The following is an 8551-nucleotide window of genomic DNA, read 5'->3' as shown; positions in this document are numbered from 1 at the left end:
TATACTTCTTGCAAAGTATTTACTGAGAACTTGGCATCCTCTAAAAATTATTTAGCATATGTTTATTGACAAAACTTGGCATCTTCAAGGAAAAAGTATTGATGTTAAATTGCTTCTGAATTTCAAGGGTATAAGGGGTGTTTTATCCATCCTAGGGTGGTGTCTGCCACATTGGTCTAAATGGACTTTTGCTATGATTATTGTATGTTCTCTTGTATTCTTCTCGGTCTGGTTTATTTCCTTTTCCTTCACAGCGTAACTGTGGTTTTTTGAGGATATTTAGTAGGTACAGTATGTATCTTATTTAACCCTTTATTATAGACAAATATCTTGTATGATATTTAGCTTTCCATTACGGTTTATCATAAGTATCGTGTTTCACCCTTTATTATAGACAAATATCTTGTATGATATTTCGCCTTCCATTACGGTTTACCATAGGTATCATGTTTGACCCTTTATTATAGACAAATATCTTTGTATGGTATTTAGCCTTCCATTACGGTTTACCATAGGTACATGTTTGACCCTTTATTATAGACAAATATCTTTGTATGGTATTTAGCCTTCCATTACGGTTTACCATAGGTACCATATTTGACCTTTTATTATAGACAAATATCTTGTATGATATTTAGCCTTCCATTACGGTTTACCATAGGTATCATGTTCGACTCTTTATTATAGACAAATATCTTTGTATGGTATTTAGCCTTCCATTACGGTTTACCATAGGTACCATATTTGACCTTTTATTATAGACAAATATCTTGTATGATATTTAGCCTTCCATTACAGTTTACCATAGGTATCATGTTCGACTCTTTATTATAGACAAATATCTTGTATGGTATTTGGTCTTTCATTACCGGTTTACCATAGGTACCATATTTGACCTTTTATTATAGACAAATATCTGGTATGTCCATTACGGTTTACCATAGGTATCATGTTCGACTCTTTATTATAGACAAATATCTTGTATGGTATTTGGTCTTCCATTACCGGTTTACCATAGGTACCATATTTGACCTTTTATTATAGACAAATATCTGGTATGTCCATTACGGTTTACCATAGGTATCATGTTCGACTCTTTATTATAGACAAATATCTTGTATGGTATTTGGTCTTCCATTACCGGTTTACCATAGGTACCATATTTGACCTTTTATTATAGACAAATATCTGGTATGTCCATTACGGTTTACCATAGGTATCATGTTCGACTCTTTATTATAGACAAATATCTTGTATGGTATTTGGTCTTCCATTACCGGTTTACCATAGGTACCATATTTGACCTTTTATTATAGACAAATATCTGGTATGTCCATTACGGTTTACCATAGGTATCATGTTTGACCCTTTATTATAGACAAATATCTTGTATGATATTTAGCTTTCTATTACGGTTTACCATAAGTATCATGTTTGACCCTTTATTATAGACAAATATCTTGTATGATATTTAGCCTTCCATTACGGTTTACCATAGGTATCATGTTTGACTCTTTATTATAGACAAGTATCTTTTATGATATTTTACACTTTACCATAGGTATCATATTTGACCTTTTATTATAGGCAAATATCTTGTATCCATTTATTGCTCTTTTCATTTCTTTTGTAATTTATTTGATTCCGTAAATGATTATAAATAGAGAGCTTTCACCACCATATAGGTGTGTTGGTTTTAGCAAATATTCTCATCATACACCTCTTTGTTGCCCATCTTCTAAGTCTACAATTATTGGGCCACATTGCCATCCCCACGTTGCTCATCTTTTAAGTCTACAAAGGGGTTGGACACGAAGCGGTGTGCCAACAAGGACGTTGGGCCCCGAAGAGGGGTGGATTGGGGGTTCCACATCGATTGGAGAAGAAATGAGTGTCAGCGAGGACGCTGGGCCTCGAAGGGGTGGATTGTGAGATCCCACATCAGTAGGAGAGGGGAACAAAACATTCTTTATAAGGGTGTGGAAACCTTTTTCTAAAAGACGCATTTTAAAAATCTTGAGAGGAAGCCCGAAAGGAAAAACCCAAAAAGAATAATATCTGCTAGCGGTGGATTTGGGCTGTTACACATACAAAGATTGGTGGCACATAAAGTGTTTCGGACGAGGTTCTGTCCTCATTTGGTAGTTTTATCAATATGCAGAAATCTATTGTTTTAGGCCGTGGGTATAGTTTTCTGAGAATGACTTTATTTGTCACAGTTCCTAGACTGACGTCTTTGCTTACTGAATTTTAAAATGTATCATTTCTATCTGTTATTTTGCAAAATATTAAATTAGCTATCAACAACAACCACAAGCACCTTCACTCTCAGGAAGGTAGACATGAAAGCAAGCAGAGGTATGTCTAGTGACCCATCACTAGCTCAATAGGGTCAAGCCCAATAATTGTACAAGCCTATTGAATATTTACTTTTAGGAAAATGATTTATGTATTTTAAAATAAAAATATCTATATATTTTAGGAATAAATTGTTTAGCCTCTACTATAGATACCCCTCCATCCTACTTAGGTTTTCATCCCAAGAAATACAAAGCACAGGGTGCAGCAGTAGTTTCTACAGAGTGTCCTGTAATCTCTTCTCGATTGGTGTTAACAAGGAGTGCGAGTGTAACAGCTCAAGTCCACCGCTAGCAGATATTGTTCACTTTGGGCTTTCTCTTCAAGGTTTTTAAAATGCGTTTGCTAGGGAGAGGTCTCCACACCCTTATAAAGAGTATTTCGTTCTCCTCCCCAACCGATGTGGGATCTCACAATGAGTGTTTTCTACAAAAAATTGTGTTCAACATGTAGGGAAAAAAAAACGAAGAGAGAGAGACACAAAAGGGACTATGCGGAGGGCATTCTCGTGGTGATGATTATATCAGAGATAGAAATGCAGTTGAGATGACCATGGTGGAAGGGGATGAGAGGTATCAATAATTTTTTTATGGCATACTTCCCACGTTTCTTTTTGAAACTAATGATTCCCCTTTTGAATGGCCTTGATTTTATTTCTTCATATTGATTTTAAGCTGAGACAAAAATAAAGTATGATATGGTAAATGACATAGAACCCATTTGGAAACCAAGCAAGGAGGTCCATTTATTATGAATCATCATCGTGCTACTGATCATAATCATTCTTTTCTTTTTACATTTGCCCAAACTCCAAATTGCAACTAATAAGAATCACGGTGTTCCAAATGGACAAGATTCAAAATAGACCTATTGCCAAGAAGATTCAAAAAATGTCATGAAGATTCAAAAAATATGTCAACAACAGAATTCGAAGCGCGGAGAGCTCAAATGATTTCAAACATGTCGCATTAGCCACTCAAGCACATCAACATTTATTAGAAAGAACTATTTTTAATATTATAAATTATGTAAAAGTCGGAGATTAAAGGGGATCGGGAATAAATCCCGTCCACACACGTCTTTTGTCGAGAGACTATAAATACCCACAATATGTTGTGTAAAATTCAGATTCGTGGATGAATGTAATTCAGAGAGACGTTTCCTTCGAAATTCGAGCCTCATATTTGCCATTTCTAAGTTTCAAGCAATTCTTATGGTAGAATTGCACTCGAGCCATTCAATCAAGCCTTGATCAAATTAGATTGTGGAGTGACTCAATTTAGAACAAGGTTCCAAATCTTGTTTCTAGATTTTCGATCGTAAGAGATAATTTAATTCTAGTCTTATCTTTTGGTTGATCCAAATTTTGTATAAGGAAGTGTTAATTACTTTGATTTAAGGGTTTTTGCTAAAACAAAAGCTTGAGTTGGAGTGAGATTAGGGTTACCTCATCAGAAACTCTAAGAAACTCCCTGCCGCAGACCATTGTTTTTGTATGGTTTTAGTGGCTTGTTAGCTTGAGCTTCAACACAGGCCACATTCGCAAGTTACCCACAGACTAGGATTTTTCTGATTCATTTCATTTAGGAAATAGAGGATGTGATGCTTGTCCTATGTCCCGGACGAGTCAATGTGCCTAAAATTGGTTTCCATGGAATCGAAAAATAAGTTCAATTATCATCCCAAACCCCGAGTTTTGGGTTGCCAAAAAATACTCTAGGCCATACTCTGTTTTCACCGAGTTTGTGCCTGCAGGTATCTTTAAGGACGACTGATGCTCGCCAAGGGTAGGAATTGGAGCTAAGAGTGGAAAGCGGGTGAAAGAAATTGAGATTTTGAATAAGAATCCCCCGTTTTAACCAAGCTCCCTATCGTCGTTTCTGAGATGAACGGACGTTCATCTATTTAATGCATAGTGATGCACATCTATACATGAAATAGAGGCAGAAAGACTTAGGGTTCTTGAGAGTGATATATGTTTGGTTTTGTATACATGATGCACATGGGACGATGTATTATTAAGTCCCACTATAGTTATTTCTCATTTGATTGCATATTCAGACTCTTATCGTGGGATCACTTACGGAGCATTTTTAATGTTTAATCTTTTTTCTTGAAGAATAGGTAAGGTGGGTGACGTATTGTTTGTTGAATGTGTAATGGGTCGAAGTCAGTCTAGCTTTTGCATTTATGTTATTTCATTCTTTTTTTTTTAATGAGATTGTATTACGAGATTCTTTAAATTATTTTATATTTCGGTGTATTTATATGTTTTATGATGTTTTTCATTAGGATCCCAAATAAAGTATTTCTTTTGGTTCTATTAGCATACATGTAGTAATGACTTTGATCAGACTAAGTATAAAGGTGTCGGGTCGTTGATTCTGGCTTCTATATACTCATAGTCCCGAAGAATAATCACGTAAAGATATCGATATCAAAGGGTAGCTCCAAAGCTCACTTTCTCACAGCAAATGGGGTGCCAACTTTTTGCTACACAGTGCAAATTAGATGTCTAAACGCCGAGAAGCACGCGTAAGGTACTTGGTATTCGATTTTGTGGTCTGCATATCTGATCATTATATCATCCACAATATTAGCACTAAGGGCAGGCTTCCCCACAGAGGCCTACCAACCCCACAAGCAAGAGGATAAGACCCCTTTTAGGTTTTGGTTGTTCTTTCTCAATAGTGAAAGCAAAACTTCTCTTAGCTTTTTGTTGTCCTTGTTTTGTGCATTGTAATTTGAATGTTTCTATCCCTTTTCTTCTTCCTCTTGAGATGAATGAAACTAGATATGAAATGTTAGGGCCGTTACTTTCGTATGCTTTTTTTGTTTAATTATGTGAGATTTCACGTTCTTAATTTTGAACAGAAGTGGTGTCCGTGCCAGCAAGGGATGCTGAGCCTCGAAGGGGTGGATTGTGAGATCCCACATCAAGAGGACGTTGAACCCTAAAGGGGGTGTATTGTGAGATCCCACATCGAGAGGACGCTGAGCCCCAGAGGGGGTGTATTGTGAGATCCCACATCGAAAGGACGTTGAACCCTGAAGGGCGTGATTGTAAGATCCCACATCGAGAGGACGCTGAGCCTCGAAGGGGTGGATTGTGAGATCTCACATTGATTGGAGAGGAAACGAGTGCCAGCGAGGACGCTAGGCCCTGAAAGGGGGTGGATTGTGAGATCACACATCGATTGGAGAGGGGAACAAGCGCCAGCGTCCTCGCTAGTCCTGAATGGGGATGAATTATGAGATCCCACATCAGTTGGAGAGAGGAACGAAGCATTCTTTATAAGGATATGAAAACCTCTCTCTAAGTGTTTTAAAAGGGGAAGTCCGAAAGGGAAAGCCTAAAAAGAACAATATCTGCTAGCGGCGAGCTTGAGCTGATACAAATTCACTATTCTCAGCATTGCTCATAAGGGTTTGGACTTCGGTTGAAAATCCTAAATGAATTTTTAATAGCTTTTTAAACCAATTGAGTTACACTCAGGTCGATAAAAATCTTAAATGGATTGGATGTTAGCATAGAGTCCGAACTATTAGTGGTATGTTTACGAGTATACGCTCTATCGGTAGGATTATGTTCAATTAAAGAAAAAAAGGGTTTGAATCATAACCCAATAATTTCTCTATGCTATAAAGTGGTGGATGATATTTGCATAAAAATGGAAAAAAAACAAAGTTGTCCTAAATAGCATGATGATATTCATTGAAATTCTGATGCAATAATCCATGCTCGTTGTACGTCAAAATCCCCCACTCTTTCTTGGAGACAGTACGATTATGCAATAATGCTGTCTCTTGTCATTGCTATAAAAAATTAATATTAATACACATTTATAAAAATACAACAAAAAGATCGATCCATAGAAACCCAATGTTAGTTACCGATCTTTTGTTGTGATGTCCGAATAAAGTAAAGAAACATGAATGAATTAGGACTCCGTTCGATAGTTACTGTTTATACTCACAAATTTCATTTTCTTTTTCGGTGACTTGATTTTATAAACTCGAAAGTGAAGCGTGTCTAGTTTCAAACAATCTTATGTTAGCGACCTCCTAAAAATTTCCTTAGTTCGAAAAAGTTTGAGTGAGGATAGAGCATGTTGAAAAGACTCGTGTTTGTTTATGCAGATAGTTTTTGCTCTTATTAGCGATTCTCCAAGATAAGTAGGTAACGTGACGTGATCATGTTTGAGTATGTAAGGGTATATAGTGGTCGTCAAATGTGCATAAGACTTTACGGCTTTAAACTTAGAGAATTTTTTTTTTTTTTTAAGCAATACTCAAAAACGTCGTTTAAAATCGAACCTTATAACCTCAATGAAGAGGCTAGGGTTTCGAAACTCCACATGTACGTATCGTTTAACATTTTAGAAATCGATAAAATTATAATTATAGGCTAGAGGTAAAGCACGTTTTAATTAAACCTAATAGATTTCATTTCATTTCTTATTACCATTTTAATTTTTTTATTAATTAAAAAATTGAATCCAGATTCTAGACATGGATTGTTATAATTATGAAATATTTAATTTTTACGTTGGTTTAATTTTCTTTCTAATGTAAAAAAATAATTAAATATTTGAATTCTTTGACCAAATTATAAAAATAAAAATAAAAACAAAATTTTGAAAACTATAATTTATTTTTTGTTTTATATTTTCAAAACTATATTTATCAAGATTTTATCTAATCATAATTATAAAATAACTTGCATTAAAAATTTAAGAAATAATTATATTTAATTATTTTTTATTCAATAAAACATATTAATTTTTCTCGGTACTAAATATTTTTTTTTAGCTAAAGTGAAAATAACAATTTTATTTTTATTTTCTACTGAATTCTTTATCTTTTTTCAGAAATAAATTTTAAAATCAAGAATTAATGGTCATTTTTCTTTTAATTTTCTTAAAAATATTTTTAAAAAGAAGATATTAAATGAAAAAAAAAAGTATTTATAAAATTAATTTTAAAAAATCAAATACTTATCCAATTGGTCAAAGAATATATATTCCACAAAAAAAAAAAAAAAAAAAAAATAAAAAAATAAATAAATAAATAAAATAAAACTATAATCACTATATTTATAATTATGGATTAAAAATAATAAATATTTATTTTTATTCTTCACCTTAGCCTAAAGGAATCAAATTTCAGTTTAATATTGGCTTCTATTCTACATCATATATCTCAACCACAAATAAAATTATAGGTTTATTTTTATTTTTATTTTTGAAAAAAAATAATAATAACAAAATTCAAATAGAATATGATAACATTTTTTATTTTCCATTTAAAAAAAAAATATATTTATTTTTATTTAAAGGAATTGATGTTAAATTTCATATTGGCTTAGATATCAAGTCTCCATCATAAATAAATATAATAAGCATATGCTTAAACAGATTAGGCTCCAACCTCATCCACAAATTAATTAAAATAAATATGACATTATTAATTTTTTTAAAAACTATATAAATATTAGTATTATTTAATCGTTCAAAAACACCCGTAATCTAAAAAGAATTCTTATTTAAAACGGTTTAACTAAAAACTGAGGATTAAGATAATAACGGTATGTTAGTGATGTGTTTGATATTAGGTCTAACAGTTACATATAGTATTATATCAGTCAAACGATGGTTATTAGTTTAAGGACATAGGTACCCCTTGTCTTTTAGGGTAGGAAGGGGAAGAGAAAATACTTCGAGTTAATGTTGATGTATCAAGCGCCATAGCACTGGAATAACCCATATCGTACTCTCGGGAAAACTGGAATAACCTTCAACAAAAAAGGTGCCACTCAAAACTTCTATTTTTGCGTCGGTGAATGTTATTGGAGGCTCTGAATGGTGTATTTTATGAAGTATATATGAATGATATATTGTGTCAATAATAAGCGGATATATGGAAAAAGTGCCATATTCGGTAACAGTTCAAGTCCACCGTAGCATATATTGTCCTCTTTGGACTTTCGTTTTTGCACTTCCTCTCAAGGTTTTAAAATACGTCTACTGGGAGAGAGTTCCACACCCTACTTTGCTCCCCTCTCTAACTAATATGATATCTCAGAATCCACTCCCTTGGGGCTAATGTCTGCCTTTGATACCATTTGTAACAGTCCAAGCCCACCACGGGTAGATATTGTCTTCTTTGGCCAGTTACGTATCGATTTTTTAAA

The sequence above is a fragment of the Cucurbita pepo genome, chromosome 9, assembly GCF_057944985.1.
Source record: "Cucurbita pepo subsp. pepo isolate OVF chromosome 9, ASM5794498v1, whole genome shotgun sequence".
Classification (NCBI taxonomy): Eukaryota; Viridiplantae; Streptophyta; class Magnoliopsida; order Cucurbitales; family Cucurbitaceae; genus Cucurbita; species Cucurbita pepo.
Note: the sequence above shows the minus strand (reverse complement) of the source record.